Here is a 12,509-nt window from a genome sequence, read left to right on the forward strand (position 1 = left end):
CTGGGAACCCCATCTGGTTTGCGGAGGATTGTGAGCAGTGCCGGCTCTAGCGTTTTAGGGGCCCAAGCACAATTTGATTTGGGGCCCCTTCTCCCATGGTTAGGGGCTCCCTAGCAGTCGGAGGCCCCCTTGCTATCGGGGGCCCTAAGCGAACGCTTATGTTGCTTATGCCTGGAGCTGGCCCTGATTGTGAGTGCATCCCTGTGTGTGTTTGTGTATGAACAATGTGTATGTGTGTGTGTGTGTTAACGACTACATAATCAGCCCAGTGTTGACTGAGCTCACACCACTATGTGTCCATGAATAAATAAGGCACTGGCCCTATCTGCACCTGATCATCCGTCATACTGAGCAGCGGACATCCTCCATAAGGAGAGAGGGAAATGTGTGTGTGTGTCTGAAGCTTGTGGCTCCAACACTTCAGCGTGTGTCTTCATGGCTGTGACAGGCTACAGCTGCAGGCGGGAACAGCCAGAGGACAGCAGATTGCATTGGGCTTTTGGCGTTACACAACAGTGGCACGGCTAAAGCTACAGCCGGTCTGCCCGATCGGATGTTCTGGGTCTGCTGGGACAACCAGAGAACAGAAGCGCCGGATACAGTTGTGCACCACCACAAGGACCATACAGGAACATATGAAAACATTAAGGGCAAAACATGTAAACAAACACAGAACACAAGGGAACAGAAACAAATGCTCAAAGCAGAAGACTAAACCAGGCACGGGACAAACATACCTGGTCCACCGAGGTCTTAACTATATACCACGAAAATCCATTTCTCCAAAATGAAGCCCCCCTCCCTCTATCCTCTCTCATTCTTTCCCTCTGTTAGTGAGAGGCTCGGACAGATCCATAGAGAGTGAGAGAAAGTACACTTAGGACTCCAGGGGAAGATGTGAAGAAAGGAAAGAGGGTGAGAAGGTGGTGAGCGATAAAGGATGCAAGACAAATTCCGGGAGAGGGAGTGATTCAAAGAGAAAAGGGGAGATATAGAGAGAGAGACAGAGAGTGAGAGAGACGTGAGGGAGAGAAAGTGTGAGACACAGTTGAGTGACTGAGAAGGAGAGAGAGCCATAAACCTTTACTTCCACTTCAGCAATCTCTCATGCCTGCCTCTCTCCATTCCTGAAAAGAAAACAGCACAGCTAAAAAAGTTGTTACATGCCTGATAAAGCATGCTGCCGGAGGTTTTACTGGAGTTCCACTAAGTTAAAATCATATTTACGAGTACAGTGTTTTTCCTCATCATTTTATATGGGTCAAATATTTAATTGAATATTAAAATGGTGTATGTTTAATTACCAAACCGTACATTATACTTTTTTTATTGAGGGTTCAGGCATCTTTATATCATTTTCATAGAAACTTGGCAGGAAGAGAAAGGGCATTTATAAGGAAGTGATTGGCTGTCTGTGTTCAATATGTCTCCATCCAAGAGGATGCTGCCCTATGAATTGAAGAGATTTCTAGTAAGAACACAGGGGCTCTCAGTTTCTTGGTTAGACCAACTGGGTTGTGGCTTGATGGTGTACAGATGTGAATAAAAATGTGCATGGGGTGAAGTGTAATACTTTAGCTGACCCTGTAATTTCAGTTGCCCGTCTTTCCCAGAACCACTTATTGCAGACTGACCTTAACCAATTTACAAATTCTAAAAACGTGTGAAATTAATTATCATAACCTGCTACATTAATTATCCTAACCTGCTGTTTCAGTTCTCGTAAGCTAGTATGTCAGAACAAGTATTGACGATTGATCTGAAATGAAAATGTGGTCATGATTTGTTTCATTTTGCGAAGCCTCCATGTTATGGAGATCATGCAACATTTCATTTTGTGTGTACCCACGGTTGTCCTTGTTTGATCAGCAGATATACTGATAAATGTAAAGGTGTCAACATTTCACCATAACTTATTGTCTTCTAGAACAAAGCTAGCAAGGGGTGTTAATTCAACTCCATCACTTAAACTAAAACAGCACAGACACATACCTTCACTTTTCAGTAAATTTGATTGTGTTCTTTCACTTCACATTCAAACGTTTGCATTCACTTCTTTCATTGACGTTTATCTCCACCTGGACAATTGTTAAATACTGAAGTGAGACCGCCGAACACTTACAGCGCCCATAAAAGGAGCCAAACAATTAAATAACAAGGTCAGAGAGATTGACTTATAAAACATAATTCCAACATCTGCTTACCAACCACCCCCCCACCCTCTGAGTGGTTTAAATCATCGTCCTCTCCTTCCCATCTCTCTCCTACTGTAGTCTTCCCTCCCTCCATCGGGGGACATTTTCTCAATGAGTGTGTTCTGTCTGTTGATTGTTTGCGTGCTGTTTCCTCTCTGCTACTTTTCTCTTCCGCCTGGTTGAGCTCATAGTTTCTGACCATGCCGGCCGTGAGTCAGGCGTCCTGGAATTGAAGGCTGTGTGGTACTTTGGCTGGCCAGGGCCACTGGGGTGAGCTCCCTGCCCTGATGTTGAGACACGCAGTCAGACCCAAGGAAGGTGAATCGGAGCGGAGAAGGAAACCAGTGGACCTACCATCAGTGTACATCCTGTTCTAACATGCATCTGTTGTCAGTATCATTACCACTTTTGATTGTCCATACCTGTCAACAAATGCGGGAACAATCAAATGAGGCAGTGTGAACTGATAGTGACTAGATCTTCCTAACCATTGTGCAGACTTTTCTAGTTGTAACACTCTATGACACAAGTCACATAGTAGAGTACCCCCTGTTGACCGGGCACATAGTAGACTACCCCCTGTAGACTAGTACATAGTAGACAACCCCCCTGTCGACCGGGGACATAGTAGACTACCCCCTGTAGACTAGTACATAGTAGACTACCCCCCTGTCGACCGGGCACATAGTAGACTACCCCCTGTGGACTAGTACATAGTAGACTACCCCTTGTAGACTAGTACATAGTAGACTACCCCCTGTCGACCGGGCAAATAGTAGACTACCCCCTGTCGACCAGGCACATAGTAGACTACCCCCTGTCGACCGGGCACATAGTAGACTACCCCCTGTCGACCAGGCACATAGTAGACTACCCCCTGTCGACCGGGCACATAGTAGACTACCCCTTGTAGACTAGGCACATAGTAGAGTACCCCCTATCGACCGGGCACATAGTAGACTACCCCTTGTAGACTAGGCACATAGTAGACTACCCCCTGTCGACTGGGCACATAGTAGACTACCCCCTGTAGACTCGTACATAGTAGACTACCCCCCTGTCGACCGGGCACATAGTAGCCTTCCCCCTGTTGACCGGGCACATAGTAGACTACCCCCTGTAGACTAGTACATAGTAGACTACCCCCTGTCGACCGGGCACATAGTAGACTACCCCCTGTAGACTAATACATATTAGACTACCCCCTGTCGACCGGGCACATAGTAGACTACCCCCTGTCGACCGGGCTTCAATCCCGCCTCCACTATTTCCCTGATTTCATCTCTATCTGATTTTCTTCACTGTCTTAATATAATGAGAGCACATATATACAAAAAAATACATATACAGAATCTGATATATAAATATATCTTCCTGACTACCTACAGCAGTAGTCACATTAGATAATGTGTACAGGGATATGACTTCAGAATTATTGCTGTGTTGATAAAGATGAGCAAAAAAGGGTACATAAATTGTCATTGTTGTTGATCAGCTTGATTGAAAATAGAACAGAAATATATATTTCTAAATTAAGAAATCATTTTGGTGTATAAACAACCTAACCCCCATTGTGAGGTATTGTTGTGGATATTGTATGTTGTGGACTGTTTTGTGTCCAAAGACCCTGGGAACTTTTTTTGGATACCTCATGGACTGTCAAGTACCAGGAGATTTTAGAGCAAATCCATTTGATTCTGCCTGAATGCTCCAACGGGTGTCTGTTGGATCTTCCAGCCGGACAATCCATATAGAAATGGCTTACTGACAGAACCAACATTTTGAAATGGATATCCCAGTCTCCAAAACCCCAATAAAAACCACCTGAGGGGTGAGCAGAAGAGGAGAGTCCACAAGCAAGGACGAATGAATGAATAACCTAGCGAGATTATTATGGTCTCAGATCAGGTGCTATGTGTACTTTCAAATGAAGGGATGCCAATAATTATGAAACATTGTATTTCTTAAGAACACATTTGTTCTTTGAACTATTTTACTTTTTAACTACGTTAGATTTCTCTTATATTTTCATTGTATGATCAAGCTGATAGCAAAAATAAAAATGTTGTATTGTAAATGTGAACCAATTGCAAACCCCAAAAATTCTGGAAGGTATTGTGTTTGTATGGCAGTCAAAAGAAAGAGCATTAGGATAGTATTACACCAATAATCTTGGAAAAGTAGGCGATAATGATAAGTGTATAAGTATATAATAGTCTGTTGTTAGTGCTGGCTCTAACGTTTGGGGTCCCTAAACACAATTTGGGGCTCTAGCAGTCAGGGGCCCTAAGCGGCGGCTTATGTCACATGTCTAGAACAGGCCCTGTCTGTTGTTTTTCTGGTGGAGATCTAAGACAGGTTGATGTAAATAGAATACACAGAAAGACACAGAAACAGTGGGCAGATAGAGAGATACATGTTATATCCATGTGTAGATGCTATGAATCAGATAGAAATCTGATCTTCTTGATTGGAAGATAACAACCTCAAGTTAGTGCAAAGAGTACACAGGGCTCTGGTGTAGGCTGTTGATCGGAAGAAGGGGATTGTGAAGTAGGAGAATGGGAGGCTGAATCCTTCCTGTTCCAGCATTTGGGGATGTAAGCTGAGAGCCGGTGAGGGCGTGAATTCACGACTCACATGTGAAGTCTTCGGGGCTGTGAACTATGTACTTTGTGTAGCTGGGAGGTCCAGCAGTGTCCATATGAATAATAAGTCATGCTGAACTAGTTACCATGGACAACCTCCCTGCTTCCCGGCAGCTTTGTTGCCAGGGGGTAGGTGTGAGGGAAGACGTGAGGGAGGGAGATGGGGGTGAGAGGGAGGAGGGGTATGCACTATGCAGTGTGTGTGTTCATGTGTGTGTGTGTGTGTGTGTGGAAAGATCTGTACAGGAGGATGATCCAATCAGGCTGTGCCATTGAACCCAGCTCGCTGACTCTGCTTCCAAGCCCTGTCAACTCCAGTCCAGCGTCTCTCTCTCTCCTTGTCTCTCTATTACCCTCTTTCTCTCCTCTCTAGATCCCCTCTTTCTTCAGACATTTCTCTTCTTTCTCTCGAATCTCAATTACCCCCTTTCCTTTCTCTTTAGTCCTTCTCACTCTTTTTACTCTATTACCCCTTCTCTCTTTGTTTTAATTTCCCCCTCTCCCTTTTCTTTCCTCTCTTTGTTGCTGTATTTTGTTCTTTCTATCCTTCAGTCACTTTATAATTCTATATCCTTTTTTACACTTGCTTCCTGTTTCATTCTTCTGTCTTTCAATCTTTCTCAGTTTTTTTACTCCCTGTTCCAAGCTTGTTGTAAGCCATGTTTAACAACGATACCTGACAGCCTTAGCTGAGAGCACACGATCATCCTTGCCCTGATGCCAGACTCACTTTCATATTGGGGGCTGGTTGGTGTTTGTCAATATGTAATTCTGATCATTTGTCTGCACTGAAGATTTGGTTGTATGGTGTTTTGTTAGGTTGTGTTGGACAAAACCAAGTACACTTTAATTGGTGAATATTTGTTAAGGGGACGGTGGAAAGGGTTAACGCCAGGTGATGTTTTTCCTCCGTCACTGTTACGGAACGCTTGTCTGGGCGACTTGATGTCTGGTTGAATTCTTGTCTGGTTGACTGGTTGGCTGACTGACTAGATGTTTGATTTACAAGACATTTATAATACCGCTGGACATGTTCCTTGTTATTTTTTCAGATGTGATTGAATTGTATGTAACATTGCTGGGTGGACACAGCAGTCAACAACAAGACATGGGAAGGACATGGAATAAATATGGTGTTTTTAGAGTAAATGCCAGGCTAGATTACACTAACATTACTGTACATCAGACATGTCGCTATGAATGAGAACAGAGGGAAAGATAGATGGGACATACTAGGAAAACACAAAATGGGGAAAGAGTATTCAGAGGAAGGTTTAGCAAAAATACACACTTTTGGTTAAGGGTGTCCATTGTTCATCTTCTTCCGCTTATCTGTGGCCGGGTCGCGGGGGCAGCAGTCTAAGCAGAGATGCCCAGACTTCCCTCTCCCTAGACACTTCCTCTAGCTCTTCCGGGGGGACACTGAGGCGTTCCCAGGCCAGCCGGGAGACATAGTCCCTCCAGCGTGTCCTAGGTCTTCCCCGGGGTCTCCTCCCAGTGGGACGGGCCCGGAACACCTTCCCGGGAACAGATGCCCAAGCCACCTCAGCTGACCCCTCTCGATGTGGAGGAGCAGCGGCTCTACTCTGAGCTCATCCCGGGTGACTAAGCTTTTCACCCTATCTCTAAGGGATCGCCCAGCCACCCTGCGGAGAAAGCTCATTTCAGCCGCCTGTATCCGGGATCTTGTCCTTTCGGTCATGACCCAAAGCTCATGACCATAGGTGAGAGTAGGAACGTAGATTGACCAGTAAATCGAGAGCTTCGCCTTGCGACTCACCTCTTTCTTCACCACGACAGACCGATATATCGACCGCATTACTGCAGAAGCTGCACCGATCCGTCTGTCAATCTCCCATTCCATCCTTCCCTCACTCGTAAACAAGACTCCTAGATACTTAAACTCCTCCACTTGAGGCAGGCACTCTCCACCAACCTGAAGTGGGCAAGCCACCCTTTTCCGACTGAGGACCATGGCCTCGGATTTGGAGGTACTGATTTTCATCCCCACCGCTTTACACTTGGCTGCATACCGTCCAAGTGCATGCTGAAGGTTCTGGTTTGAAGGGGCCAACACGACAACATAATCCGCAAAGAGCAGAGACGAAATCCTGTGGTCCCCAAATCTGACACCCTCCGGCCCCTGGCTGCGCCTAGAAATTCTGTCCATAAAAATTACGAACAGAACCAGCGACAAAGGGCAGCCCTGCCGGAGTCCAACATGCACTGGGAACAAGTCTGACTTACTGCCGGCAATGCGGACCAAGCTCCTGCTTCGGTCGTACAGGGACCTGACAGCCCTTAGCAAAGGACCCAGGACCCCATATTCCTGAAACACCCTCCACAGGATGCCGCTAGGGACACAGTCATATGCCTTCTCCAAATCCACAAAACACATGTGGATTGGTTGGGCAAACTCCCATGAACCCTCCAGCACCCTGTAGAGGGTATAGAGCTGGTCCTGTGTTCCACGGCCCGGACGAAAACCACACTGTTCCTCCTGAATCCGAGGTTCTACTATCGGCCGTATTCTCCTCTCCAGTACCCTGGCATAGACTTTCCCGGGGAGGCTGAGAAGTGTGATCCCCCTATAGTTGGAACACACCCTCCGGTCCCCCTTCTTAAAAAGCCATCCCAGAGGCACTGTCCCCGACCACCATGCAATGTTGCACAGGCGTGTCAACCAAGACAGCCTCACAACATCCAGAGACTTGAGGTACTCAGGGCGGATCTCATCCACCCCCGGTGGCTTGCCACCGAGGAGTTTCTTGACTACATCTGTGACTTCAGCCCTCATCCTCTGCTTCCTCAATGGAAGACGTGACGGCGGGATTGAGGAGATCCTTGAAGTACTCCTTCCACCGCCCGACGACATCCCCAGTTGAGGTCAACAGCTGCCCACCTCTACTGTAAACAGCGTTGGTAGGGCACTGTTTCCCTCTCCTGAGACGCCAGAATCTCTTCGAGGCCAGCCGATAGTCCTTCTCCATGGCCTCACCGAACTCCTCCCAGGCCCAAGTTTTTGCCTCCACAACCACCCAGGCTGCAGTCCGCTTGGCCTGCCGATACCCGTCAGCTGCCTCAGGAGTCCCACAAGCCAACCAGGCCTGATAGGACTCCTTCTTCAGCTTGACGGCATCCCTTACTTCCGGTGTCCACCATCGGGTTCGGGGATTGCCGCCTCGACAGGCACCGGAGACCTTACGGCCACAGCTCCGAGTGGCCGCTTCGACAATGGTGGTGGAGAACATGGTCCACTCAGACTCAATATCTCCAGTCTCCCTCGGGATCCAGTCGAAGCTCTGCCGGAGGTGGGAGTTAAAGATCTCTCTGACAGGAGACTCGGCCAGTCGTACCCAGCAGACCCTTACAGTACGCTTGGGTCTGCCGAGTCTGTCCAGCTTCCTCCCCCGCCATCGGATCCAACTCACCACCAGGTTGTGATCAGTTGACAGCTCCGCCCCCCTCTTCACCCTAATGTGTCCAGAACATACGGCCGCAGGTCAGCCTAGGGTGTCCTGGTGCCACGTGCACTGATGGACACCCTTATACTTGAACATGATGTTCGTTATGGACACTGTGACTAGCACCGAAGTCCAATAACTGAACACTGCTCGGGGTTTAGATCAGCGGGGCCGTTCCTCCCAAACACGCCCCTCCAGGTGTCACTGTCGTGGCCCACGTGAGCATTGAAGTCCCCGAGTAGAACGATGGAGTCCCCAGTCGGAGCACTTTCCAGCACCCCTCCCAGATACTCCAAGAAGGTTGGGTCCTCCGCACTGTTGTTCGGCCCGTAGTCACAAACAACAGTGAGAGACCTATCCCCGACCCGTAGGCGCAGGGAAACGACCCTCTCGTTCAACGGGGTAAACTCCAACACAGAGCTGGGGAGCTATAAGCAAACCCACACCAGCCCGCCGCCTCTCACCATGGGCAACTCCAGAGTGGTGAAGAGTCCATCCTCCCTCAAGGAGTGTGGTTCCAGAGCCAAAGCCGTGCATGGAGGTGATCCCGACTATCTCTAGTCGGAACCTCTCAACCTCACGCACGATCTCAGGCTCCTTCCCCGCCAGCGAGGTGACGTTCCACGTCCCTAGAACTAGTTTCCGTGTCCTGGGATCGGGTTGTCGAGGCCCCCGCCTTCGACTGCCGCCCGATCCTCTACGCATCGACCCCTTATGGTCCCTCCTGCTGGTGGTGAGCCAACGGGAAGGCGGCCCCACGTCGCTCCTTCGTGCTGAGCCCGGCCGGACCCCGTGGGGAAAGGCCCGACCACCAGGCGCTCACATACGAGCCCCAACCCCAGGCCTGGCTCCAGGGTGGGGCCCTGGCTGCGCCATAACGGGCGACGTCACGGTCCTCAAAATGTTTTCCGTCATTAAAGGGTTTTGAACCGCTCTTAGTCTGACCCGTCTCCTAGGACCTGTTTGCCTTGGGAGACCCTACCAGGGGCATATAGCCCCAGACAACATAGCTCCTAGGGTCACTCGGGTACTCAAACCCCTCCACCACGTTAAGGTGGCAGTTCATGGAGGAGTGGTTAAGGGTGCATATTTCCATTTCCCACTTTTCCCCCTTTGTACAATAACTGAACATAGGCCAACATTCAGAAGTAAAACTTGTTTTTATGTGGAGAGATTAGGTCCTAAATAGAAATAATTGTCCATAAAACCTTTATTGAATTACTCAAACTGACATCTTCAACTGCCATATTGTTCTCTACATATTTCATTCTGAGACTTGTCAAAACAGCTGATTTGTTGCTCTACCCACAAGTGAGGCTCTTGCCCAACCCATTGATTTCTGAAAACTTTTTGCTATGTAGAAATCGTTTTGGATTTCTACTCAGATTAAGACTTTTTGCAGAGAAGTGGGTGTGTGGGTGTGGAATTACATTTGTTCTGAAATGGAAATTGGATCACCAAGCATATAAAAACCATGACCCTGCAATACATGCTTGGGGAGATTTTGTGATCTATAATTTAAAGGGTTGATTTTTACCTTCTCACCAACTCTCCTCGAGTGACTCTGCCTAGGAATGCTATTTAGGAGGATGGATGTTAAAGGGGCAAATCACATTTCAAAAGATGAAGATGAAACCACCACTTTTGGTAAACAGTTGAAAGATGGGGGATGTATAATTTTTTTGGATGAATGCAAGAACCATGCAATACATTGCATTTAATCCTCTGTTCGGGAACAACAGTTGAACTAAGCTCATGAGGCATGTATAGGAGGCATTCTTCAAAAAAGAACAGGTAAACATTATGAATTTCAAATTGAAAACATTAATTGCAGCAAGACAATTTACAGCACTAATATCATTAAAAAGATAGAGATGGCACCTTACAGACCCAAAACAATGGCAATGCACTGCATAATGTGTCATTTCAGATATAGCCATAGAGTTTTTGCTTCAAGGGCAAAAAATCTATATGTTAAACTCCTCTGCATTATCCAACCAATTACATGGCTGAAAACCGTGTCGGTTAGTTGGGTGTCCAAGACTGTTTGTGCTGACATTCTTCTTTTCAGATGCTAGCCAGTTAATTACGCAAATGGACTTTCTAAAACTAGGTTGAGGAAGACTGGGTATAGACTATTAGATTAAGTAAAAGGGCTAGTGTCTTATTAAATAGACTAAGATTGGTCCAAGACTAAACAACTACTGACTATGCATAATCTTCATTAAAGCAAGAGTCAACATTTCTCTTTCCCCTAAACATTCATTTGTTGATCTCAAATAAAATATCAACCATAAATATTTTCACTGTTCCTCCACTTTTGCTCTCTTTTTCCCTCCAGTACAATTCCTCTCTCTAGGCCTGATATCCACCTTGCCCTCGTTACTTCTCCCTTCTTTTCTTGGAAGATGCAATGCGACGTTGGCCGTCTTTTGAATTAGTTGGTCCACATTACATTAATTTCAAGCAGTGGAGTAATCCAGTATCAGATGTAATGGGTTTGATTCCAACGCCCTGGGGCCATGTTCCACAGCAGCGACTGTAATGGTGGGAGTCTGCCCGGATCCGACCCTCTCTCATCAGAATGCTGGGGCTACTGTAGCCGCGCTTCCTGCATGCTTTACTGCTGCCCGGATAACGTTAACGTGCATACACACACACTCTCTATAGCCATCTCTTTCTTTGTTTTACCTGCTCTGTCGTTGTCTGCTCTTCATATTCTCGCATCATTCCTCAATGTATCTCTCTTTTCCTTTCTCCACTCATTGCTCTCAATTTAAAAGAATTTATCATTATTGGCATGAGAAATTTGTGTTTCCATTACCAAAGCGAGTGTACATTTCGAAGATTAAATACAAATGCATTAACAGAAGTGAAATACACAACACAATATTTGTAGTAATCATGTTGTGTTTTAAGTTATGTACAGCGTTGAAATGTTGTGCAAACTGTTTTCACCGGTCAGCCTTTTCTCATTCTAGTGCCTCGCACATCCTGCTGATGCAATTGCACATTGCAGTGTTTCTCCTAGCAGATTTGTTTAGTATTATTACTTTTGCAGGTCTGCATGATGAGGGAAATACAGTATCTGTCTCTAATATGATAATTATGCACTGCCTTTACTTAGCATGTAGCTTGTCTGTCCTTGAGAGTCATGTTGTACCTATAGCAGCTTCTCGTGATGACAAGGCTATGCTCGGTGAATCTATACATAGGCAAGAGTTTTCTTAATTTGGGTCAGTCACAGTGGTCAGGTATTCGGCCACTGTGAACTATTTTCCAGTGTTTAAGAGAAATCTAAATTTTCCTTGATTTTTTCCTCATGATTAAGATAAATCTAAAATGTTTTGTTTTCCAAGGTCTTGGTGGTGTCTGTGTTTGTTAACAGTGCCCCAAAACCAGCTGGCGGAAGATGTTCTTCATCTAAATAAGGGCTTTTTTGAAACGTTTTAGAATATCTTTAATTTAGTTGGTTGTGGAATTGAATTTGAGAATTATTGGGTTCTAAGGATTGTGTTCTCATAGTCTCTGGTTCTGTCGATTCTTTTTTTTCCTGTTAGTTTGACACCATCCGGGCCAGGGACACACTGTATCTGTGACACTGCGTGCATCCACTACAACACCTTGGTGCTTGCCAAAGGAACAGCAAGAGGTATGGCCTGTCCCTTTCTGCAACTTACACTTAAACCCTGCATCTCTACCCAAACGCTTCATTCTGTCACCTTAGCCATCCCACCCCCCTGTCCAGTTAAAGCTCTGTCCTGGCAGTGTAATGGTGGAAACAGCTTCCCCTTTGACAGTGCCAAGCCTCCCATTCCTCTGTGTGTGTCTGTGTGTGACTGTGTACTCTACCTCTCCCCTTTGAAACATTACCCCTGCAGAAGCGCCCTGACATTAAGTGTGATTCAGAAGATATAGAGAGAAACGTTTCCCAATTTATCTATTAACCACAATAAAGTAAGACGTGTCTTTTATTTGTGTTGCTCTGCCCACATCAGCTTGTTAGCGAACGTACTGCAGTGATCCAGGGCTTTGAGCAAACGCTCATATGTGGAAAATACATGAAAGATTTCTCCACAGGAGCTACACTGAGGTATGAAGTAATTCTGTAACTAAGTAGTAGGCTAGATACTTACAGCTTTAACACACTATAATACATGCTGCCCAGCACTCCAAGCCAGACTTCATGTACACCCATTTCT

This window comes from Esox lucius, chromosome 18 (genome assembly GCF_011004845.1).
Source record: "Esox lucius isolate fEsoLuc1 chromosome 18, fEsoLuc1.pri, whole genome shotgun sequence".
Taxonomy (NCBI): domain Eukaryota; kingdom Metazoa; phylum Chordata; class Actinopteri; order Esociformes; family Esocidae; genus Esox; species Esox lucius.